This window comes from Pseudorca crassidens, chromosome 17 (genome assembly GCF_039906515.1).
Source record: "Pseudorca crassidens isolate mPseCra1 chromosome 17, mPseCra1.hap1, whole genome shotgun sequence".
NCBI lineage: Eukaryota > Metazoa > Chordata > Mammalia > Artiodactyla > Delphinidae > Pseudorca > Pseudorca crassidens.
In genome coordinates this window covers 7,103,795-7,127,559 of record NC_090312.1, presented here as the reverse complement: position 1 = coordinate 7,127,559, position 23,765 = coordinate 7,103,795, and the positions used below count along the sequence as shown (strand labels likewise).

At 46.4% G+C, this 23,765-nt stretch overlaps 1 long non-coding RNA gene across 2 annotated transcripts in view; it reads left to right on the top strand.

Moving 5' to 3' along the window:
• The first annotated feature begins 18,033 nt into the window (after positions 1–18,033).
• LOC137210483 (uncharacterized) overlaps positions 18,034–23,765 on the top strand; it is a 223,411-nt gene continuing 217,679 nt past the window's right edge. For both annotated transcript variants that reach the window (XR_010936569.1, XR_010936568.1), the window contains exon 1: positions 18,034–18,154. This is a non-coding gene — a long non-coding RNA (uncharacterized lncRNA). The remainder of the gene's footprint in view (positions 18,155–23,765) is intronic.

The window sequence follows — 23,765 nt, the reverse complement described above, 5'->3', positions numbered from 1 at the left end:
TTCTCTTTATTGCAACTTGCTGAACTAGTTGGCCTTAGAATTCTGTCACTCGTCACCAAAATTCTTGACTTGGTGCATGGTAAATATCTGTGCTTGGTTCTGACTTCCTGCCCACCCCCCTCTCCTATCCCCTTGCCCTTTCTAGGGGAGAATGTGTTTGCTATGGACTCAGGCAGACCTGGGCTTATAACCTGGTTTTATCAAATGTTATTGTCACTGACAGTTTCTGAGAGAAGTATGACAATGTCAGAGTAAAAGGTATGTTTTGGGCCAATCACATCTAGGGTTCAAATCCTGGATACGTCACTTTTAATCTTTGTGCTGTTGGGCAAATTTCATAAATTCTTTGAACTATGTTTTCTCAATGTAATGTGTAAATTATACCTTTTAACTTTTGTAGTTACTTTGATGATCAGAAATGATTTGCTTTGCGAGCTTGATAAATAATTGTTACATATTTTGAATACCTCATTAGTTTTTCTTATTCCATAAAAGCAGTTCACTTAATAAAAACAAACAAAAGAACAAATGAAACAAAAATAGAAACATTCAACCTCAGAATCTTCTTTCCCAGGAATGAATGGAGGTCTAGCAAACTAAGGTTCCAGGACAAAATGCCTCTGATACGTGATACTGTTTCTATTTTTGCTCTCCCAACAGAAGGACTAAATAGGGAATGTTTGTTCATTGACCTGTAAACTTATGATCTTAACAAATAAAATAAATATTTGCTTGGTGGGACAGTGGTATTTTTCCTCCTAAAATAACAGAAGGGAGAGAAAAAAATTTCTATGCCTCTTTCATCCCCACATTCTGTTGCTAATCCTCCACAGTATTGAAATCAGATATAATTACTCATTAAGAAAGGGACACGAGATTGCTTGTGCATGAATTGTGTGCCAGGTAGTTTATATTCCTTTTTTTCTTTTAACTCTTCTGTGAACAACCCTGTGATGCCCGCAGCCACCTTGCTGCAGGAACCCGCTGAGGAGTTACTAGGTCTCTGCTAGGTCTCTTCAGCGCCCTCTGTTGGCAAAGTTCACAATGGAAAAAATGTTTAGAGGGCCCAGCTCCGTTTTTTTGCAGAACTGACATTGAAGGATTAATTTTCAGTCGAGAGGCAATAAATTGATAGTGGACACACTTATAAACCATCACAGGAGGCACTCAGTAAGGGAGAATAATTAATACCAAGAAAAAGACACCCTAGGAGACTTTCCTTTTAAAAGAAGAAAATGTCGTAGTAAATGGTGATATTTTAATTTAGAAACATAAAATTCAAAATTTGAAAGTGAGTGCATTTTACTTATAATGAATCATAGTTAGGTTATAATTAAAACTATGATAACCGTCCTGTGCCTTAGTTCTCACATCTGGAAAAAAAAAGTTTACAATAATGGAACTTATTAGGGTTATTGTGAGAAACTTAATGGCATATTACACATAATGGATTTAGAATAGTGCATGGCATATATTAAACAATCAATAAACATTAGCTACTATTTTTAATTTTTAGAATGCACAAAATGGTTAATTTTGAAAAGCAAAATAAATATTTGTATTATAATAAATACATTCAGTAATTTCACTTAATAGATATTTGTCAATCACCTACAAAGGTGTATTTAGATCAGTGGTGAAAAACGGGAAAAATCTCTAGTAGAGTTAATATTCTAGCATGGACTGTATAAGCACTAATAACCTCATGAGGTGTGTCTTGTCCTTCTCTCTTTCCTCTCTACCTTTTGAAGAAAGAGAAGGATGAAGGTCTAGAACAGAATTCGGCAAACCACAGCCAGCAGGCCATAACTGGCTCACCGCTTATTTTTGTAAATGTCCTTTTATTGGAATACAGTCAAACCCATTCATTTATGCATTGTCTGTGGCTGTTTTTGTGCTACAATGGTAGACTTAAGTAGCTGTGACAGAGACCAGGTGACCTGCGAGCTGAAAAGATTTACTGTCTAGTTTTTACGGGAAAAGATTGCCAACCTCTGGTCAAGAAGTTGGCAGATCTACATGGATGGAAGGAGTCTGATTGGAGGAGAACTTCCCTCCCATCCCATCCCATCCCACCCCGCGCCACGCCACGCCACGCCAATCCACCCACATCAGACCACATCTTGAGTGAGAAACATACTTGCATTCATGTTAACCCTCTGAGAATTTTGAGGTTGTTTGTTACAATAGTTAGCTTACCTTTATGAATTTAAAGTGTCCAGTTTTCTAAGGGATTCACCAGTTTTACCAGCGGCTACTTGTAGTCCTGTAATACTCACATAAATCTCTTGTGAACTGCCTGTTCAGGTTGCGTATTTTATCTTTTTTTTTTAAATTGGAGTATAGTTGATTTACAGTATTGTGTGTGTTTGGGGCATACAGCAAAGTGATTGTTATACATACGTATATTCTTTTTCAGATTCTTGCCCATTGTAGGTTATTACAAGATACTGACTGTAGTTCCCTGTGCTCTACAGTACATCCTTGTTGCTTATCTACAGATTTTATCTGTTTACCTGACAACTGTCTCTCAGATCGTCACTTGTCAACGGGTATCCTGTGCTTTGAGTAGTTCTCCAGTATCGCTTTTGTTAAGTTCATGGAATTCTGTATCTTTGTAAGAATTACAATTTAATTTTGCAGACCGTTTCCACAGTGTTTGTACAACATCTGAAATGTTTGCCAGGCATGGCATAATCAACGAGAACACAGAGCTGATGGTAGGAGTAGACGCGAGTGTTGTCACAAGAACTGCTTTCTTTTCCACAGTTGATCATGATTATTATTTATTATTTATTTTTTCTTTGTGGTACGCGGCCTCTCACTGTTGTGGCCTCTCCCGTTGCGGAGCACAGGCTCCGGACGCGCAGGCTCAGCGGCCATGGCTCACGGGCCCAGCCGCTCCGCGGCATGTGGGATCTTCCCGGACCGGGGCACGAACCCGTGTCCCCTGCATCGGCAGGTGGACTCCCAACCACTGAGCCACCAGGGAAGCCTGATCATGATTATTTTTGTGTTAAGATTGTTGTGCTTCTCTATTCAACCGTGGAGAGTAGCTATCAGTACTCAGAGGAGGCTCTTGATTGTATGAGTATAAAGGTCACTGGGAGGGTCGAGAGGAGGGAGCATCTGATCTCTGCTGGGAGAGCTAAGGAACGATGAACAGAGGACGAGGCATTTGAGTTGGGTGTTAAAGGGTGAATGTGAGTGTCCCGGGGAGGATGGGGTTAGGGTGCAGGGTGGATGTATGTTAGCAGATGTTGCTGACATGCATCTGGGTGAGTGCATTTAAGATACAGAGTTGTTTGTGGAAGCATTAAGTGCATACAGAGGGCATGGCCACGGGTCGGGTCAGTGAGGAAAGAGCAGCGAGGTTGGGAAGGTCTTGAGTGATCTTGAATGAGTTTTGTTGACTTTTTTTTTTTTAGCAGTAGGCTACTGGTTTTAAACTGCAAACCTGCCATTTCAGAGTCCATATCTCTGCTGTACCTTCTGTTTTACTCCCTCAAAAAAGTCACTCGTAGGCTGACTGAGGAATTTTAAGACTTGGTGGAGCCCATTTTGAAAGCCATTGCAACAGAGGACAGGATGCCACTGAGGGCTTTGGAACAGAGGAGTGGCCTGAGGAGGTCTGTGTGTCAGCAAGACCACACCGGTGTCATGTGAGGCTGGACTGCAGGAAGGAGCCAGGGAGCATTTAGGGGAATTGTGTACATGTTTACTGCAACCGCATTCAGAACCGAGAACGGTACGGGTCCCTTGTAAATATATGGAAGTATACGTGGGTTGAAAAAAATCCATAACCATTTTAGCAGCAGGCGGAACACCTGTTATGTATCTCACTTGAAGAGCAAGAGCCCTCCATCACTGTTTGTTAATTATCAAGGTCATCAAGATGAAAGTTCAAGGTTGAGCCTTGGTGTCCTCCTTTAGAGGCAAGAGCATTTTGTTGAAAGGAGGGATGCCTGCCCCGACTTGGGGCCATCTAGATGGGAGAATAGAAATCTGAGCTGACTCTTGACTATAAAGAGTAGACTGTGAGCACAGGCAGTGGCCTTGCCAGTTCAACCAAATTCTAGGAAGTAACGCTAGGCTCAAGGCTGAACGAACCAGGAGCTCGATATCCTCCATGACTGCGCAAAAGCCGTTAACACGAAGACTTCCTCATAGGTAAGACATACCAATTTCAAACTCATACATCCTGAGACTCCAGTCAGGATAAAGTATAAAAGAAATAAAATGGAAACACTAACAACTGACATACCCATTTGAGACTAGCTAGAGTATCATCATTATTATTATTATTAGCTGCCATTTATTTAACTCTCACTATGGACCTGGTGTTTTGCTTATGCTGCCTGTAATTCTTACAAGTGCCCTGCTTGGCTTAATTGGTTCAGTCTCCAGCCATCCCCCAAGTTTTGTTTCACATGCCACTTCCTCCATGAAGCCTACCCTGACCACACCTCCCCTCTTCCCCAGCAGTAGCTACTGTCTAGTTCATGCTTCTAAAGGCTTTCTTGAGCATCTCTCATCATGTTTTTCACTTTAAGATTTCTGTTAATATTATTCCATTACTACTTCCCCTTCTAGACTCTTCATTGATGACAGAATCTGCGTTTAACTCCTCCTTTCTTCATTTGCCCATGTGTTCTTTAAGAAACACCTATTATCCATCTACTTTTTCAAGGCAATTGATCGGTACAGGAAGTACAAAGTGAATGAGGCCTGGTGTCTTTGTGGAGTGAGTTCCCATTATTATGGAAGAAGCAGACTTTTAAACATAATTTCAGTGTGCGCTGACTGATCTCAGATGTTTAGGCTGGGCGTCGAAGCCCGAAATGGTAAAATACAGGCAAAGGTTTGGAGATGTTATGGTCAATGCCATGTTTGCATCTGGACTGCAGATCGCACTTTGGACGGTTGGAGTAGAGGGCAGATGGGGGGAGTGATGGGCCATGAGTCTAGAAAGGTAGCTTGAAAGTCATATTTTGTGACTCTGCTGGTGCAGCACAATATAGGTCCTCAAATGTCTGTTGACTGTCTCGCTTTCACTCACAACGTGGCACCTCATATAAAGCCCTTTGATACCTCCTGTGTGATATTTCAACTCAAAACTTTGTGGAGTGTGGGGAGAGAATAAGAAAGTAAGGTTTTGAAGACCTGGGTTTGGGATTTGATTTCCTAGCCCTCTTTTGGCCTCTTCTGCTTTTGTTCCAACCCAGAAACCCTCCTTGAAGTCAGCAGAAAGTTTGGGATCTTGGCATGATGTAAGTTCAGGCCCTTAGACATTCTATTTTTAATAGACAGGCATGGTTGAGTTTTTGTAAATGAAAAAAAAAATCAATAAGGCTTTGATATGAAGACTTTGCTTTTCTTTCTTTTTTTTTTTTTTTTTGGGTCAGGAGTGAAAAAGTCACTCTGTACCAAAGAAAAATGATGTCCATAGATGAAATATGTTTTCCCTGATGGTTTTTGATCAACTCAATGCATACCAAGTGCTTTCAAGGACTCAGGATCCCGCTGGAGGTGGGCAGGCCTGTGGAAACTGAATCTGTGCATCTCTTGGCATTTTTGTGGACTCTGATTATTTTAACGTGTCTGTTGGAAGTCAGAGTTTTCACAGTTTATTAAATTTAGAAATAGAGCTCACCAGATAAATGGAGACTCTCATCTGGAGGGCAGGAACTCTTTTCCCAGTTCTGGTCCTTGCCAATTATTACACACTTTTGGTGTCCAGCCCTGATGGGTGATTCACCATGTCACTTCTTGGTAATCTTTGATAAGTTTCCATCGTTCATAGGACAAAACTTAGATGCCTTCATGGTACGATACCATTTGGCAGCAACAAAATCTCTGGGCTGGTAACTGGAAGGTCCAGGATCAGGTGCAGTGAGGCTACTGACTGGTCATGCTGCTCTGGAAGGATCTCCGTGCCTCCCTGGGGTTCAGAACCTCCATAAAGCAGTTTTGTTGGGGAAAATAATCTCTAAATTCTATTTTAATTCTTTGTTTTTGTTTGAACATTCTGTATCTCTGTCTGAAATTTTCAAACTTATCTCCTACCAGTATGTGCTGGAGGTCTGCTATATGCCAGAAAATGACAATACATTATTCTTTTGGCTCTTCGTATAATTACAACAAATATTTATATGTCAGAGGAAAGGAAGCAGAGATCCAAGGTCACACAGCTGCACAGGGCAGAACTGTGACGGAGTAAGGGTTCTGGTGATCTTGGTGCCCTCTTCTGCTCTGCCCAGTGGTCAGGATTATGAGTCTTACTAAGCTGAGAACACTTAAGCAAAAGGGGGCCGGAAGACCTCAGTGCCTTCACGAGGTGAGAATTGACTCTAGTCTTCATTAAAGAAGTCCAGGAAATGTGCTGTTTTATTTTTCGTAGAGACGTATATATAAACCTGTAAGGACAGGTTGGTGTAGTGGAAATCGTCTTGTATTAGCCACAGGACAGAGATTTTGTCTGAGTTGCATGTGGTCAGTACATGTTGAACTGTACTGACTGTACTGAGTGAATGGCCTATTTTTATTTATTTATTTATTTATTTACTTACTTACTTACTTACTTTACTGGCCGTGCCGTGCGGTTTGCGTGATCTCAGTTCCCTGACCAGGGATTGAACCTGGGCCATGGCAGTGAAGGCCCGGAATCCTAACCACTAGGGCCACCAGCGAACTCCCTGAATGGACTACTTTTAAACTAGAGTTCATGAGCCTTCCATCACTAGTTCGTTATAGTATTTATTATCACCTTGGTTAAGTGGAATAAAGTTCTGAGATGGCAGTTTTCTCCAGTAAAATGAGATGGTTGGACACCAGATGATTCTAATTCTCAGGTTCTATGAAATAATGGGGAATACTGTGTTAGTAAAACTTATAAGTATTGGATCTGAAAGACTCAGAAATCATACTTGATTATTTAGAATAACTCCTTTGAATAGGCTGGGGGCCAAAGGAAACTACCAATTAACTCCAAAGCAAAGATTACCCAACTTCCAGCTATAAGGGAGGAGGGCTCAGATTCTCCCCAATCAGAAGGTTTTTGTTCATCAATTAAGGGCTGGTCTTATATTTTCTTTTCTTGTTTTTCATTAATTTTTATTGGAGTATAGCTGCTTTAAAGTGTGGCATTAGTTTCTTGCTGTACAGCAAGGTGCTCTTAGGTTTTTGGATTTTCTTTCCATTGGCTTCTTCCCCTCACCATCTTAATATGTTAAGTCTCTGCATCTTTAAAGTAGATTATTTATTTGTGCCCATGCTTCCTCTGGTTATCTCTCTTCCCCTCATCTGTCTCTAGCACCCATTCTTTTCTCTCCCTCACCTATCACTCACTATACAACCTGGGATGTGCAGACTCTGGCCCTCACCGCTCCACTGACATTGCATTTCCCAAGGTCTCCAATATTGTCTTTGTTGGTAATTCCAAAGGACCCTTTCTGGACGTCCTCCTGGCAATCGGCAGTGTTATGACGAAAAATTTTCTAAAACAATACTTTGAAAGATACAAAATTTAAAGTCATTTTTATCTCTGGACTTGGGTGGGTGGTGAAGGCAAGGGACTGGGATGAGAAGAGCCTTAGATTAAGGCTTAGATACTAATGTTCTTCTTCATGGTTAGGCGATGGATATATAGATGCTCTTTACCTAACAGGTATGATTTTATCAAAACCCTAAGAAATAATAGAAGGCATGGACCACTGGTGATAGTGTTTCTTGAGCCAAGAATTACAACTTTTGTGTGCTTTAGGTTCATAAAGTAAACAACACAAGTATAAAATTTTGATTTACATTTTCCTGTAAGCTACATGACAGTGTGTTTTATTTCTCTCTGATCCACATCAGGATAGTGCTAGGATTTAGAAGGGGATGTAAGGAATCAAAATGCTACGTAGGATATTTCAGAAGGAAAACACATTTTCCCCTCCCTCCCTCCTCCCCTCCCTTTCTCTCTCCTATCTATCCACCCATCCATCAAGCCAACAAGTGCCATTCTGCCTTTTACTCTAAGGTAACTGAGGGATTTAAAACTTGCTTGTAAACTGCCTGAGGGCAGGGGCCACACCTGTATCTTTTTTGTTTGTTTGTTTGGTTTTTTGGGGGGAGGGTACGCGGGCCTCTCACTGCTGTGGCCTCTCCCGTTGGGGAGCACAGGCTCCGGACGCGCAGGCTCAGCGGCCATGGCTCACGGGCCCAGCTGCTCCATGGCATGTGGGATATTCCCGGACCGGGGCACGAACCCGTGTCCCCTGCATTGGCAGGCGTACTCTCAACCACTGAGCCACCAGGGAAGCCCTTTATTTATTTTTTAATAAATTTATTTTATCTATGTTTATTTTTGGTTTCGCTGGGTCTTCATTGCGGTGCACGGGCTTCTCATTGCGGTGGCTGGCTTTTCTTGTTGTGGAGCATGGGCTCTAGGAGCATGGGCTTCAGTTGCTTTGGCTCTCAGGCTCTAGAGTGCAGGCTCAGTAGTTATGGCTCACGGGCTTAGTTGCTCCGCGGCATGTGGGATCTTCCCAGACCAGGGCTCGAACCTGTGCCCCCTTCATTGGCAGGCGGACTCTTAACCACTGCGCCACCAGGGAAGCCCCATAAGGAGCTTTTAAAACTTATTTATGCCCGGGCCTTGCTGCCAGGTAGTATGATTTAACTGGTCTGGACTGGGATTTGGGGATGTGTCTTTAATGAGCTTCCCAGGTGACCCAACTGTGTGCAACTAGTGACTCTCAAGCCCATGTTTTCCCGGTTAGGCCTCCTATGGGTTGGATTATCCACAGATGGAACTAACAGTCAAGGTAGGGTTGTTTCAGGCTCCGATGTGAGTCCCCAGTGTAGAGTCTTCCTAGCTTTCCATGACAGGGCAGGAACCAGAAGAAGTTAAGAGTTCCTGAAGGTGCAGGGGAAAGAGAGTGGAGTTGATGCATTGAAGAAGAGAAGCTGGAATCTCTCTTGCACATCATGGCGTTTTGAAGAATGTAACTTACTCCTGACCTTTATGCTGTGCTCTGGTTAATTTAAAAAGAAATTCTTCATCAATCTTCTATGCTTAAGTTAAGTGAACTTCCTGTGATGAGAAACTCTAGAGATTCTGGTGCTTAGAGAATAAACCAAGTCAGGTTTCTCCCTCCCTTCCCTCCCTCTCTCCCCTCCCTCCCTCCTTCCAGTTTATCATCAATCAGCCATTAATTGGGTGCCTACTGTATATTAGGATGTTGCTCAAATAAAAAAGTGGTCGGGCTTCCCTGGTGGCGCAGTGGTTGAGAGTCCGCCTGCCGATGCAGGGGACACGGGTTCGTGCCCCGGTCCGGGAGGATCCCACATGCCGCGGAGCGGCTGGGCCCGTGAGCCATGGCCGCTGAGCCTGCGCGTCCGGAGCCTGTGCTCCGCAACGGGAGAGGCCACAACAGTGAGAGGCCCGCGTACCGCAAAAAAAAAAAAAAAAAAAGTGGTTAATGAAGAGAGCAGTGCATACAGAGAGCTGGAAAAAAAAAAGCATAGTTCTTACCTCCAGAAGCTGTTCACCTTGAGTAAATTGGGAATACTTACGAGGGCATGTCTTGCCAGAGAACACAGAGGTGGTCAGGCAGCTTGGGTATGATTTCAAAGCAGTTCTCTATTTATGTATTCACATAATCATATATTTTTGTAAAATGCACACAGTTAAGATTTTTCCGTATTTTTCTTAGTTTCCCAAATTGTATAAGGTTTTGTTTTGGCAAAGCGTCAACTGTGCCTGTTCCCAGGCTCCCTGTTCCCACCATTCTTTTCCTTTATCACTTACATATTTCCTGCCCACACTCTGCTAGAGGTGCTTTGACACAGGTGATACAAATGCCTGGGCCAGCACACAGGGCAGGTGGAGCTAGAGAAGACAGGCTGGGACGTGTCCCTTAGTGTGCTCCCATCTTGGCGGTCGCCACGCACCTTGCTATTTTAAGTGCTCTGAGAACTAAAGACACCTGCACAGTTTCGTTAAAGCCTGAGTTCCTGAACTTATTTCACCCACATTGAAAAGAACAGTTTTTTTCCTTTTGGCATAAAACCTGGAGCTGACGTTTTGTTTTGTTTCAAGACTTTTTTTGATGTGGACCATTTTTAAAGTCTTTATTGAATCTGTTACAGTATTGCTTCAGGTTTTTTTTTTATGTTTTGGTTTTTTGGCCGAGAGGCATGTAGGATCTTAGCTCCCTGGCCAGGGATCGAACTCACACTTCCTGCATTGAAGGGCGAAGTCCCAACCGCTGGACCGCCAGCGAAGTCCCCTGGAGCTAGTGTTTTGTAGACCAGCGGTCCCCAACCCTTTCTTAGCACCAGGGACCGGTTTCGTGGAAGGCAGTTTTTCCACAGACAGGGCGGGGAGGGGCAGTGATGGTTCAGGCGGTGACGCGAGTGATGGGGGGCGATGGGGGGCGGCAGATGAAGCTTTGCTCGCCGGCCCGCAGCTCCCCTCCTGCTGTGCCGCCCGGTTCCCAGCAGGCCGCGGACCTGGGGGCTGGAGACCCCTGTTGTAGAGTACACTCCGAGGAACCTGAGCTAGGAATGCATCTGGTCTGGCTCGGCAGCCCACCCTGGTGTTGGGGAAAACAGCAGCGTTTTCACTCTATTCATTATGTAGTGATTGTTGTGGAGCCCAGTTACGGGTTGAACCCTAAACTAGATGCTGAGGATTCAACGGCGAGCAGAAGCAGACCTGGTTCCTGCTTTCACGGAGCTCACAGAAAAGATAGATGCGTCAGATAAATGCGTGGTTATCAATTATGATAGACGGCGTAACATAAAAGCATAGAGCACCAGGGAGACCCTCATAAAGAGGGGGTAGGATTTGTTCTTGAAAGTCTAGGAGAACATCCTTGAAAGAGTGACAAAATATTTGAGATCTGGAGAGTAAATAGGAGATGAGTAGATTAGACTGGGGAACAGCAAGAGTGGGAGTAGTGTATACAGCATCCCCGTGGTGGAGAAAGCACGCCAGAGCTGAGGAGGTAAAGAAGGAGGTGAGAGCCACTCTCCCTCCATCCTTTGCTTAGTTCTAGAGTCTTCTGGATGTTTTCTTTTTTCCAGCACCATAAGGATTATGTGTTGACTCTGAGTCACCTCTATGGGCTGCTGGATTATATCCTCGTGTTAATGACCTGAAGGCATTTCAGAACTTTAGAGAGATGTTGTTTCCATGCCAACGGCATTGGATTCCCAAGGCAGGTACCATAGGCTCCTTTGAAAGGCCTAGGTGCCTGTTCTGTTCTGTATACCTTATCCAAGGGAGAGCCTTCTCTTAGCTTATTACCTACATTTCACTGGAAGAGTATAAAATGTTGCCTTTCTTATTTTCATTTTTTAAAATACGAGATCACAGTTAAAGAAGAAGATGGTAGTGAGAACTCTCATATAGGAGGAGTCTCGTATAGGACAGAACGTAGCTGGTACCACCCTTGGCCCGTAGAAGGTACTCGTTACATATCTGTGGAATGAGATGCCTCTAGGGCATTTGAGTTTGAGGTGTCAGTGCCCCATTCTGTTTTCACCCCCAGTGGATGCTGATGCTTTGGTTACTATGTGTGCCTCAAGTTGATTTGACATTTCCCTATGTCATTCTTTTACAAATTGTCCCCTTCCTCAGCTCCTAACTCTGCCCCTGAAGGCAAGAGAAACTGTCCCATGCCCGGATTAACTGTGCAGGTTAATGGTACCGACCAAGACCTCAGATCACCAAGACCTTGCCCATCGGGCAGGGAGATCTCTGGAGAGAAGCTCTGAAGCAAGACTCTCGTCCAGATCAGGGCAGGGGCCTGCCATCGTTGGGCTCCCCCAGAAGCTGATCCTGAGATCAGAATTTTAGTGCTGGTGACTTACTTTAAAGATGCTTCCCAGAAACACTAGCAAAAGAAGGGCGAAGTAATATAGGGAGAGAAGGAAGCCAGCAAAGTGTATGTTGCCATGAAAATGACCTCTGTGGCTGCAGGAACTCAGTCCTTCTGAAGAGCTCTGGGAGCCAGGGTGGAATACACACTTCTCAGTTATCCACCTGGGCTGTGAGGGGCTGGGGTTTTAGCACCCTCTCTGCTTCTGTCTTTGCCGAGAGCCACTTTCAGGGTTGTCCAGCTTGCCTGTGTGCAGGCAGAGTCACGAGTGTCCAGGAAGAGCCCTCCCTGTGTAGCGGTTCAGAGCGGGGTCCCCAAATAGTGTCTGCCTCAGGGCTGCTTCCACACAAGCCTGGACTTGCAGTGGTCCCAGGGAAACATCAGGGCATCCTTGGAAGGGGCAGATGTGAGTGGCCAACTGACTGCATGTTGGGCAGAAGTCTGATTCGGGAAGAGGGAGGTACTTCCCCTAACGAGGCCATGACCTTCGAATACAAGATACATCTCCACGTTTAATACACACGGTGCCGGCTTCCATGGCAGGGTGTCAGTTCTTTCTTACTTTCCCGGGTGATGCTACCTCATTGTTTTTTTCGTGCTAATAACTATCAAGAAGCTATCAGAATTCTTCTTGTTCTGTTGTTGCAATCATGGCAATGTTCCTTGTCTACCTTTGCCACCCAACAAGACCTCTGTGGACCAGAGATGGGAAAACTGGTGAAGAAGGGCATACGGGGGCAGGAGAGGCATTTAACAGTTCAATCAGGGAGGGGGATGCACATTTCTTTCCCCCAGATGGAAAGCATTTAAATACACTGGACGTAACACAGCCATGGTTGCTAGAGAGAGAGAATTAGGTCTTGCATATGCTGCTTTTTAGGAACAGAATTGATTTGTTCTCTTGGGGCTTGCTACAAATAGAATTGGGAAACTCTGGCTATTATCGTACTGACCTTACTCTGAACAGGTACGCTGGGGTTTTCATCTAAGACACTTGCCAGGTGGTTGCTTGAGATCACTTAGAACACTGGATTAGGAAAAAGAGGAGCAGGGTAGAGCTGTGCGCAAGTCAACATTATTGTTCATTGTTTCTCATTAATCCTGTCTAATGTGACTTTTCTGCCAACTTTTCACGGCCACCACTAAAATAAGGTTATTTCTGGACCTGAGAAAACAGGGAGCAGAGGTCAGATCAATCCATTTTCAATTTACCTAACGCTGTTAAGGTGCTTCTCTACACCAAGGTCTGGGTAGGAAGCTGGTGCAGAGGAGTAGACATCACCGATTCTGCCTCTGGAAATTTACAGCCCAGTGGGGAAGATGATAAATGATGGGAAACACCTACCAGAAAGCTGGTAGCGATTGTAGGAGAGCTTTCCACAGTGTGTGGTGGACAGTGGGGGGAGTAGGAGGCCTTGAATGAGTCCAGGTGGGGATTGCGGAAGATGTGACCCAGGCCGAGGGTGGTAAGAAGGGGCAATCCGGAGCTTCAGCAGGATTGGCTCATGGTTGCGTAGCCTGGATGACCATGATTTCTGCACGAGTTGGGGGCTTGGTTGGCAGGAAACGGTGAGTTCTGTTACATGTTATGTTTGGGACGTCCTTGCCGAGAGACAAGTGGGAGCTTGGAGGACAGATCTGGGCTGGAGACATGGATTTAAGTGTCGGCACCATAGGTTTCCATCTGTGGCAGCTGGGTGGAAAGCGATTCTTTTAATTAATAAAATAGGTCTCTGTTTCCCTGTCCGTAAAATGGGAATAGCACTGCCTGCCATCAGAGTGTTGTGGGAAGTAAACGAAACAGCCTGTGAAAACCATGGCACCAAAGAGAATATTAGTACCTTCCCCACCTTCACCTTAGAAAAAAAATATTCATCATCAGATCCTATGATCTTGCTCTGCTCGTCTCCTTCTTATTCCAGTCCCAACGTAGCCAACTCAACCGACACCGTGAAGAGATGAGATCCTACGTAAGTCATAGGAGAGAAGCCCAGGGTCCTTCCACTCCACCATCTTGCTCCACACACCTGTCGCTTAACTTTCTCCACTGCTGCCTTTGCCCTTTCAAATTCCTCTCCTAAGGAGTGGTTTCTGGAGAGCAAGGCCCTTCTCGGCACAGTTCTTTGGTCTGTCGAGCCTTCAACTGATGTCACTTTTAGAGTGCTTTGCAAGCATAATGGTGCCCGAGCCAGGATGGTGCCAAGATGTGTGCACACACGCGTGCACGAGTCTTCCGAGAACTACATTAATCAATTCTAATCAAACACTTACTGAGCACCTACTGTGTGCTAGGTATGGACAATATTGGAATAGATGCAGGATATTAAGGAGGTACTGAGGGAGTACCTTTGACCCAAACTGGGGAGGTTTCTTAGAGCAATTGATATTTGAGTTTTGTTTTAAAGGGTGATTTGTAGTTATCTAGGCGAAGAGGGAACACAGACATTCTGGACAGAAGGAAGGACACAGACCAAGTCTCAGAGGTGATACAAAGTGTAGGGCATTCTAGAAATTTCAAGAAGTTTAATGTGACTGGAATGCAGGGGGGGAGCGGCCATGGCGCTGGTGTGGAGGGGACGAGGCAGGGACCTTGGGAAGGTGGGTCATGCTCCTGTCACAGACAGCTCTCTGTGCCGTGCTCAGGGGTCTGGCATTCACCTGCAAAGGAGCTGAGCTTCTGAAATGGAATCCTTGCCTTACGCTCACAAATGGCACCCCCGGTGACACACTGAACCTTCGATGAAACCTTACAGTCCCTGTCCGTACTATACTTTGGCCAGGTGTTCCAGCCCTCACTTGCAGTCTGCCTCCTCTGCGCCCCTCCCTCCCCCATCTTTTGGTAGCTGCTGCTTTTATTTATTTATTTAGGCTGCTCCGGGTCTTAGTTGCGGCATGCGGGATATTCATCGCAGCATGTGGGATCTTCAGTTGCGGCGTGCGTTCGGGATCTAGTTCCCTGACCAGGGATCGAACCCACGCCCCCTGCGTCGGGAGCGTGACGTCTTATCCACCGCGCTGCCAGGGAAGTCCCTTTTGGTAGCTTCTTAATTCCCATCTTTCTAGATTGAGTGCTACTTTTCAGATTTCCAAACAGATGACATAACCTAACCCTTTTCATCTCCTTATGATATTCCAAATAAATATTTATATTTTAACAAAACCAGAACTCCCCCCCATCCATCTTTGATGGACTCAACCATTCTAATGTAAAGAAGAAATCTGACAGGGACCTACCACTTGAAATAAAGAAACGCAGTACAAAACAACACAGACGCAAGTACTTAGTGTTGAATTTGAAATCATGCAGGACCCCCTCCCCCCAGTTTCCAGAGACGTTAAAACCATTTGTGGAAAGGGGCAGAGCCAGTACCGGAAAGCATGTCTCCTGTTGCCTGGATGTAGGCTCCTTCCGCAGCCCCACGAGCTGGGACTATTGAAGCTTCGGGAGAAGAATCCCCAGCTGCTATTAGGAGCGTCCTTGCACACTTACATGCACGGTCCCACGGAGACTTCCTGCACCCTGGGTCATTCTACCCTGAATAATGTCTAATTATATATTTCCATGGTTACTTTCAGAGATAATAATGAAACCCGCAGCCCCCTAAAACATCACAAGGACTTTAGGAAGCGTGTCGAAGAGGGAACAAAACAAAACCACACAATTACCATATTCAAGTAAATAATCAGAGGCGAAATTGGCTACGGAGGCATATTATCTCTCACTAATTATCCTTTTAAATGATGAGAAACTCAAAATGGATGGGCCTTTCCCCACCCCTGCGCTGCACAGAGCGCTTCGCTTCCCAGCTCCAGGAACCAAGGGCCTAATTATATGCACTTAATAATTCAGCCCCGTCCATTCGTTGCTGTCAGTGGGGGCCACGCTCCTCACAAAAAGTGCATCATTAAAAATAAAACCCTTGCTTTTCCTCCCTCCCCTTCCCACTCCCTAGCATGAAGAATGACTGTGATTAAGACCAGCCTAGTTAACAACCAGAGCTCCGGGTCTGTCCATCCCCAGGCTCGGCAGGAGTACCTGCTCTTTGCCGTGAGATCTGGAGTGGAGATCCCTCCCGAGGAGCCAGATCAGACGTGCACTGCAAATCGCTGCAGGCGCAGTGGGACTCAGTAAAGTGCCGCATGCGCTCTGTCGTGTATTTGCAAAGGGGGGGTTAATGAAGTCCTGGAGCCCCAGGTACTAAGTACTTATTCAAGTATGAGGTGGCTTTCTCACAAGATTTTGAGTTGCTGTTATTGACATGGAAATGAGAAATGGTTTGTTTCACTTGGTCGCTGATTCCGGATCTCACTTCTAAATAGAGCACAGGGTTAGCCCCTGTCATGGGGTTAGCATCCTGCAAGGTGGTGGCTTCACAGAGTTGCGACCAAAATAAAGTCTCCGTTCAGGGAGCTCACGTTCAATCCGAGGGAGATGGATTCAAAAGCGATCGGGGTGCAGTGAGATCACTGCCCTGAGAACTAGGGAGCTTCTGCCGTGGGCCTGATAAGGGTAACATTCATGAACACGGCAGAATAAGTACGCTTTCCTAGGTCCACCTCTGCAAATGAGGCCTGGCTTTAACAGGGAAAAGACGGAATTGTTATCATTGAATACTTCTGGGGGGATGAGACCATGAGGCAGCACGCAAAGGATTCTCGGGGCATTTCACGTTCTGTCCCAGATCTCAGCCACGTTTTCCATGTCCGTCTGTGGCCCCACTCTGCTTTGGCTGTCCCAAGCATCCCACGATTTTCTAACTCAATGCACCTTCGTGCCTCTGCCCTTGTTTCTTCCACTGACATCCCCCTCTTCCTAGTCTGTGTCTGTGGAATTCTCAACCATCTTCCGAGGCCTATGTGAAGCAGCATGCTGTCGTGGAAGAAATAGAGACTTTCGAGAGAAACCCTGTCTTTAGCATTGGCTCCACCAGTGACCAGCCGTGGCCACGTTGTTTATTGCCCCCGAGTTCAGCTTTCTCACGGACGAAGACAGGAGTCATGACCCCTGGTTCAAAGAGCTGTTGCAGGGATTAAATGTAGGGGACTCACAAGATGAGACACATGGTGGGTACTCCCTAGTTGCTACTTCCCCCGCTGCCTTTGTGGAATCAAATTGCATAAATTAGATGAAGGAAACATACCAGGAGCTCCATTTCTACCAACAAGAAGATATAAACCATCTCCTACGTCCTAAGCCCCAAGCCGGCAGCTGCGGGAAGGCAGGATGTGAGACCTGGGAATCCATTAAGGTGCTGACTGTCCAAGTATGGAGATGAGACCCATCACACACATGAAACACACCAGCCCGGAATTGTGTTACAGCGTTCACCTGCAGCCTGGGGGCAGCGGTATTCACCTTTGAATGTCCAGGGACTGGCATGGTGCCTTTTGCCGAATGAAAGCGTGAATGACTGAATTGAATGAGTAAATGAATACACAGTATTGTGGCAGCCTCCACAGCACCTAGTCCAAAATATGTGCGTAATAACTGATTACATATTTGAATCAGTGAAGGGATGGTTCACATTACATGTAATAGGCACTTTATGATTTAAAGAGGTGTGCAGGACATTTGGGACCAGATAGAATTGGGTTTTGTCTTAGATGTGACTACCCCTTAACTATCTGTGTGACCTTCAGCAAGTCAGATATTGATTACAACCCCAAGACTTGGAATAGCAGAGATCACAAAATGGACAGCTCTCTCTCTATAGCTACATAGATACAGATCTATCCATCTGTCTGTCTACCTATCTGTCTATCTCTGAATGGGTTTCTGATGTGCCACAGTCTACTCTATTCCCTATTGTTATACTCTCCACCTGCAGCTTAGATGCTTAAGTAAATTCACACGTGGCATTCATGGAGGAGGCCATGCGTGAGTTGGGTTTCAGAGGATGAGTAGGAGTTGACCAGAAGGTAATGGGGGAGAGGGAACCATGGTTCAGAGATCAAGGTTCACTCAGGAAATAGGGAGACGTGTGACGATAAAATGAAGGTCAAGCTGGGGTTGGGAGGGTGTGTTGAAGATTCAAGGACAGTCTGTGATGCGGGCAGAGATTTAAGTGAAGCTAGAGCATGAATGCTCTTACAAGACACTCTAGGAGGCCTTGATTCAGATCAGAGAAAATAAAATTATTTAATGATGCCCTGTTGTATTCCAGGCAATGTCCTTGTCACCAGACAATGATGGATGAGGAAGATGCGGTCCCCACAGTCTCACTGGGAACAGCAGACAGGAACAGAGATCTCAACGTAACGCAGTGGATCCTGCCAGGCAGGTAATTACGGGGGCCTGGAAAGTACAGGAAGATTCTCACCACATTACTGTGATGCAGCTACAGTTACAATCACCACTTTACAGATGGAGAAACCAGGCTTTGCTGGACTCCCAAGCTTGTTCCACTGCACAAGAGATGGCCAGTGACAGTGGCTGTGTTCCAGGCTGGGCTTTGAGTGTGGAATCTAGCTTATTGGCTTCCAGGCCACAGAGCTGCAAACTCACCCATCCAGTCGCCCTCGCCATCAGTGGAGGGGGCAGAGAGTTGTCCCAAGCGGGTCTCTGCGTGTCCCGTAGTACCCAGGCCTTGGTGCCTTTTTACCTTCCATCTTCCTTTGCCCCCCTGACATACCGCCAGGCGGTTGCCTAGCAACCTCTCCAGCCAGACTGAGCATCCTGGCATAAATTGGTGTTCTGCACCGGGAGAGGTTTCTCCCTCTTCTCTCTCCTGCGTTTTAAGCAAAGAGACATCCTAAAATAGGGCATTTTTTTCTATTCCTTTTTTTTTCTTTTTTTGACAGACAACTTCTGTGTACATGTTGAAATCTGTGCTTCCTGTCAGGAGCAGTCAGTCTGAAAACTTTGCTGAAGACAATGTATATTTAGTAACGGGTGACAAAGAGAGGAGGACATTGAGATGTCAGTTATTCTGGCGAGTTAATGCAAAAGCTGGGTATTTAAATCAAGTGATTTAGGAAATGAAAAGGACAAAGAGAGATGGGCGCAGTGCCGATCCCTGCATTTTAAACAGCACCGGATCTGTTTCGTTGAACCCCATGTATTGCTAAGGACGTCTTCGGTGTCAGTCTACCCCTGTGAGTGACTCCAGACCATTTGCTCTTTCTCTCGTGTCTTTAAAATGTGGCAAAACAGGCCTATGAGAGTCAACATTTCCACATTTCCTGTGTAGTGAGTTGAGCAGTGGCTCCCACCCCCCTAAAAGATCCGTCCAAATCCTCAGCTCCCGGTACCTGTGACTGTGGTCTTATTTGAAAAAAGGGTCTTTGCAGATGTATCAGTAATTAAGGCAGGAATCTCGAGATAAGATCTTCCTGGATTTAGGGTAGCCCCTAAGTCCAATGAGATGAGGTCTAATAAGAGAAAGGTCGAGGGAGGTTCGGGACACAGAGACAGCAGAGAGAAGACAGGAGAGTAGAGGCGGAGATTGGAGAGATGTGTCCACAGGGCACGAAATGCCAAAGATTTCCAGGAGCCGCTGGAAACTGGGAGAGCGCTATGGCACGGCTCCTCCCTGGGATGGTTGGTTTTGTGTGTCATGTCGACTAGGCTATGGGGTTCCCAGATATCTGGTTAAACATTATTTCTGGGTGTGTCCGTGAGACAGTTTCTGGAAGAGTTGACTCAGTAAAGCAGACGGCCCTCCCCAGTGTGGGTGGGCACCAGCCAATCCACGGAGGGTCTGAATAGAGCAAAAAGCAGAGGACAGGAAGATTCACCCCTTCTGCCTGACTGTACGAGCCAGGACAGTGGTTTTCTCCTGCCTTGGACTGAGACTTATCTCCCCTGGTTCTCAGGCCTTTGGACTAAGGTTGACCTACACCACTGGCTTTCTTGGGTCACCAGCTTGCAGATGGGAGACTGTGGAACTTTTAACTTCTGTAATCATGTGAGCCAATTCTTCATAATAAATCTATTTATATTATACTTATAAAAATATTATAGTTGACCCTTGAATGACATAGGGGTTAAGGGTGTCAACCCCTGTGCAGCAGAGAAACCTGTGTATCACTTTACAATTGCGTCGGTACCCGAGGTTCTGCATCAGGGGATTCAACCAACCGTGGACAGAGTACCATAGGACGTATTTATAGGGAAAAACAATCTGCGTATAAGTGGACCCGTGCTGTTCAAACTCCTGTTGATCAATGGTCAGCTATATAGAGAGATATATTCTCCATAGATATATCATGTATCTATTTTATATGTATATTTTAATCTTTTTTTTTCTACTATTCTATCCTATTGTATTCTATTCTATTCATCCAGTCGGTTCTGTTTCTCTGGAGAACCCTCAGAGCCTTCAGAAAGAACCAACCCTGATGACAACTTGATTTCACACTTCTGACCTCCAGAACTGTGCAAGAATAAGTCTCTGTTGTTGTAAGTCAGCTAGTGTGTGGTAACTTGTTACAGCAGCCGTAGGAAGCTAATACAAGTGCATCCCCCGTCACGCTCCTGGGTCCCATCTCCTCGGACGGCATCATCGGCTGGCCAGTTGTTCAAGCCCGAGCCATGTCCTGACTCCTTCGCTCCCGTTGGACCCGAGGTACCCAGCCAGCTAATGCGTTCTCCCCAATCCACCCCCTCGTAGCTCTTCACTCTTTCCCCTCCACCTACTGCACGTTGCCACTGTCCAGTTTGAGGTCTCAGTAATGACCACCCGGTTCACTGCAGCAGCTTGACCACAGCCCGCCTGCTCTCTCCCCGCCCGGCCAGTCTGCCCCCGGCCTTCTGCTCCGAGAGGCAAAGCTGAGCAGATCTCCTGAAAACTCTGCAGCACTTCCTCCTCGCAGCTGTGAGCCATTTGGACACTTCAGCATACCTGTCTTTCTTCATCATCCTCTTCTTGATTTTATTTTTCGACTCATTTTTAAGGTTAATAGAGAACATTTAATTAAACTGCTACAATGCGCCGGTCCTTGTGCTTAGCCCTGGGCATAGACGAATGTACAAAACCGAGTGCGTGCCTGAGTTGGGGCAAAAGACGGAGAGAGTGATTTCGTTCCAATAGAAGTGAAGGATGAGAAGTGATCCGTGTTACGAGAGTGACCGATGCAGGTGGGATTACTCGATTGCTAACCTAGTTTAGGGGCAGAAGAAGCTTCCCCTGAGGAAGCTGGGGGAAGAGCTATCAGAGGAGGGATGGACCAGGAGCCATGTGACCTGGGATGGGATGCAGTGTGGGGTGCGGGGAGCCTGTGGGGAGGTGAGTGAGCCGTGGGGACAGAGACCTCGCGAGGCACGCGGGAGGGCGGGAAGGGGTCGGCCATGCGGACGCCTGGGGGTCACGATAAGGGACCTGGATTTTATTCTAAATGAACAGAGAAGCTATTGAAGGGTTTTATGTGGGGAGTGAACTGGTCAGATGTGTCTTTAGAGTAGCACGTAGGCTGCTCTGTGGAAAAGGGCGATCGTTGGCCTGGGGACAGCCAGTTAGGAGGCCCCTGAAGTCGTGGGAGGTGATGACAGCTCCACCCAGGGTGGGACCAGAACTGGAACTGACCGGACCTGGAAGGGTGGTGCAGGGAGAGGCTACGGGAAGGGAGGTGTCGGGGTGACTCCCCGGCTTCTGACTGAGAAACGGGAGGTTGACCCCCTTCACTGGGACGGAGGAGATGGAGACGGGGGCGGCAGGGGGGGGGAACCGCTGTGTTCAGCGTGAGCTCCCTCGTCTCCCAGGACTCTCCTCCGGCTTTTTCTCCTTTTCTCCAGCTCTTACTCCAGAAGCCCCCAGGCCCACTTGTCTGTAGGCCTCCCCGCTGCTGCCCCTTTGGTGCGGAATCCTTGGTGTGTTTTTCCTTCCCTAACGGGGCCTCAGAGAAGCCTTGCCTGACTGCCCCACTCCTCTGCCTAGGAAGCAGGAGTGCCCCTTGCCCCCGCCAGCATCCTCTCCCTCCTGGACCCCTCCCTCCACTCCTCAGGCAGGTGCTGTGTTCTCACTGTAAAGACGCTTCTCCAGGGTGAGCGCACCCCGTGCACCAGCGCGGGCAGCTAGGCAGGAGGAGAGAGGCCCACCCCCTCACAGTGGCACATCTGTGCCCAGCTCATAGCCAGCCTGGACCCCAGGTGCACATTTCTGAGCAGGAATGACACCGTTCTACCTAGCGACACGCAGCTGCTGAGCGCGCCCAGTGAAATAACGGACGTGCAAGTGTTTTATAAACTCAATAGCACAAGTGATTTGTGAGGTGTCGCATGAAACAACGTAGAATCCTAGCAGTCTTGACTCTGTTATTGCTGGAATGTTGAATTCAGTTATGGAAGTTTGAAAGAGACCTTTTATTACCTGACTGCGTTACTTAAACATATCCTCTAAATCGTGAAAACTGGAAACAGCGATATGGTGAGACTCTAGCAGACATATATTTTCAGGGCAAAGGTTCCCAAATACTGGTCTGTGGAACAAAACTAGTATGTAATGAAGTTTTCACCTGTTCACAGTGTATCTGCCAGTGTAATATCGCCAACTTACCTATTTTGGGGAAAGACAACCCTTTTTTAAAAATTGATTTTAGGTTTTGTTTTTAATGATCTGTACTGCAAAGTCAGTTAAGTTGCCTGACCTTGATCACTCAGTTACTATTTTTTAGAAATCTGAAATATACAATAGTTGTAACCATTGTTTTAGGGTACTCTTCCGTTTGGAGATTTTTTTTTTTTTAACCTATTGAACTTTGGTAAGTGCTGAAGAAACCCTGAGGGAAATAAATGGAGCTGGAAAACATTGGTCTGTTTGCTCAGGCTCTTTGCGAGGCTGGGAGTAGAGAAAGAAACTATGATTTTGAGGGTTCTGGCTGGAATGGACCTTATAAGTCATCTAATTCCACATCCCCTCTAAGAGATGCTTTGATGTGCTCAAGTATGTCCCTAAAAAGTGTGGTGCGCTTCCAGTGGCCAAATACTCATTAACTCCTGGGAGGACCGTGCCACCTTTGAACCGTTACGGCTCTTAGAATGATCTTCCTTAAACCGAGCCCAAATCCATCTCTACCTCATTCCACATAATGGATCCAAATTACCCCTGTGGAACCCCAGAGAACATTTCAAATTTCTTCTTCGTGGGTGTTATTCAAGTATCAGAAGTTGGTTATCCTGCTTCTTTTCTAAGGTAATCAGCTTGGATTCCCAGGAAATACATTTGAATGAGTCAAGCTGATTACCTTCTCCACTTTGACGGCTCTTTCTGTCATTGCCTGTTTCCTACCCCAGGGTCCTGGTGGCCCTTCGATGTACCGATTCCCTGTGATGATGATGCGTTAGCTCCTTGGGCCATAAATCCTAGGTGACGCACCCATTTGGACTGTCACCTGTCTTTTCTTCCTGTCCGGCATATCTTCGCTGAGTTCTGCCTTTCTGTCTGCCCACGGCCACCTGTAGCCTCTGATGCATTACCTCTTTACCTGGTTGAGGCGTGGCCCTTGGATGCTGACTTAGTTCAGGCCCCCCAGGCTCTCTGAGGTGAAGATTCGTGAAGGAAGTGCTTTGGGGAGGACCTGCATAAAAGCAGGGTAACAGGATAGGAGAGGGAAGAAGCCAAACAACTTCCGTGCATCCCTGACCTGGGCTGGATCCCGAGGGGAGCTCTGGAGTGTAAGCTGCACTGCACAGAGTGTGTCCGTCCTTGAGGCAGGGGATCCTCCACACTCCCATACCGGTCAGTCATTGGACGGCTCCAGGGTCGTAAGCTTTGGCTCACAGTTTGCCCAAAGGAAGTAGCTCCGGGACCACAAAGATGGTCTTTTCAATAAGGTTTCGGGACGAGTCGTTTGGAAAGAAGCCCGTAGAAGCTGGGGGCTGGGACGGGGGGGGGGGCTGGGCAGAGTGCTGGCAGCCTCTGCTACAGCTCCTCCGTGGAATGTGCCTCAGTTTCC